This window comes from Amphimedon queenslandica, unplaced genomic scaffold (assembly GCF_000090795.2).
Source record: "Amphimedon queenslandica unplaced genomic scaffold, v1.1 AMPQUscaffold_12662, whole genome shotgun sequence".
In the NCBI taxonomy this organism is placed as follows: Eukaryota; Metazoa; Porifera; class Demospongiae; order Haplosclerida; family Niphatidae; genus Amphimedon; species Amphimedon queenslandica.
The window spans coordinates 10,506-12,468 of NW_003547102.1; the positions used below are offsets into that span (position 1 = coordinate 10,506).

The following is a 1,963-nucleotide window of genomic DNA, read 5'->3' on the forward strand; positions in this document are numbered from 1 at the left end:
TAATCCAGCGAGAAAACGTCCTTACGTTCAGGTGAGGATTCTCACTCCACCCACCTGCTGCACGACAGTTAGCGTTCCCTCCTGATGTGAGTGGGTGTGGTTTGTGTTAATTGATAATCAATGAATATTTAATAGGGTATAACGACTTACTATTCTGGTAGCTATTCTGGTACACATTATTTATTAGTAAGGCTTGTCATGTGTTTGCAACGTAGTCAGAAATTTTTGGGTTTCTATTTTCTAATGCTTCTTTAGATCATAATCATTATTGTTATGATTGTTCAAGAATGAAGATGGGACCTATGAATTAAGAATAGCATCATCTCTTACTAATGGTTAGTGTATCAATAGAAGCCCATGCACCCATCTCTCACCTCATTTCTGTCTCTCATTATTACACACTAGAATATTGTAAAACATTAAAAGCACAAGCCTAAGCAAGCTATAGATTATGTGTTGTATGATTAAAGTAATTACACATGTCTAAATACAGTAGATATTGATGCAGCCATCTTGCTTAAATTTCTCTATCACTGACTTCATCATAGCTAGCACTTAAGCCTGCAGCAATTGCTTATAGCACACAAGTCTAAGATAAGTCAGAAGCAGTCACTGAGCAAAGAAGATTGTAGATCTGCTTTGTTAACCTAGGCTTGCTGCTAGAGAAGAATCATCACCTAGACTAGATCTCATGAGTCATGCAGGTAGCTACATGCAGCTTTCTCACCTTATCAGACTCCTGTATATGAATAAAAAAGACTCTATAACTGCTTTTCCTACCTTTCTTCTTGCTAGAGAAGCCTTTGGACAGCAGTTTAGTCTTATCTTGCTGACCGTTTGCAGACAGTTTGCTGCAAATAAGCTCAGACTTGCTGATAGCCACTGTTTTATTCATTGTGACCACACCCGTTTTCAATGAAGATTAGGCTATTTAACTTTAATAATAGTTAGACGACAGACAAACAGACTTGTTATGTCTTAGTGGGGCTCGCTTAGGCTCATCCCAATATTTATTTTACATTATTTTACATACAATGGGTTCAAGTGCATTCTCTAATTTTGTCTGCACACTTCATAACTTGATTGGCTTCTCTTTAGCCATTGAGCATGTGCATAACTTGATTAGCACTTCTCTTAGTTCTAAAGTCATTCCCTGGTTGTTGTGTCATGCTGGCATTTAAAAGCAACTTTGTATATATCACAGGTTCTGATGTCACTGACATGCATACCGTATTTTACCGATTAGACACCCGGGTGTTTATTTCTTAACGGCAAGAAAAAATTTCATTAAAAAAAGAAAAAAAGAAACTTTGGGCACGATAGAACCTGCAACCTTTAGCAAACCAGACCAGGCTCTAACTAAGAAGCACTTTGGAGCCATCTAAGGAGTAGGGGTATTAATTTTGGTAGAAATATGAGTATCTATAGTTAGAATATAATTGAGACAGGCGTTTATTTGGACCAGGCGTTTATATGGTAAAATACAGTATATGTAATGGTAATGATGGTATTCATACTTCCAGTCACATGTTGTAGTATCCTGACACATGTGCATTGTGTGAGTACATGTCCATTGTGGGGATAGCTTCACTTATGAAGCCAGTCATAAGTGGATTCATTTGAAGGACCACAATGCATTGCCATCCTGTATTGGCTGCAAGTATGTAGCTTATGCATTTAGTGCATGATCATTCCTTTAATTCCCTGTTTATTGTACCGTTAATTCTACCATTGTTTACATAATAATGCTATACTAGAGGGTTCGTTCAACCGTAAGCAACTAGCTTATATCTATATGCATACCCAATACATAGGTAGAGCCAAAGTTGGTTTCTGTTTTGTTGTATTCCCATTCTTAATTGGGACATGTTCATTGTTCATCACTCAATACTATTATGATAAAGATGTTCCTTTTTCTAGATCTACAAGTCAACAGCAGACGTTAGCTCAGGACAGTTATTGT

General features: G+C 37.1%; 1 long non-coding RNA gene across 2 annotated transcripts; it reads left to right on the forward strand.

Annotated features, from left to right (window-relative positions):
- Nucleotides 1–1,954, forward strand: LOC109587184 (uncharacterized). 2 transcript variants are annotated; one of them, XR_002187432.1, is made up of 4 exons: nucleotides 1–86; nucleotides 136–186; nucleotides 256–335; nucleotides 1,921–1,954. It is a non-coding gene; the product is annotated as an uncharacterized LOC109587184 (long non-coding RNA). The 2 variants fall into 2 exon arrangements; XR_002187431.1 differs by lacking the exon at nucleotides 1,921–1,954 and having other exon boundaries at nucleotides 256–750.
- Nucleotides 1,955–1,963: the final 9 nt, after the last annotated feature.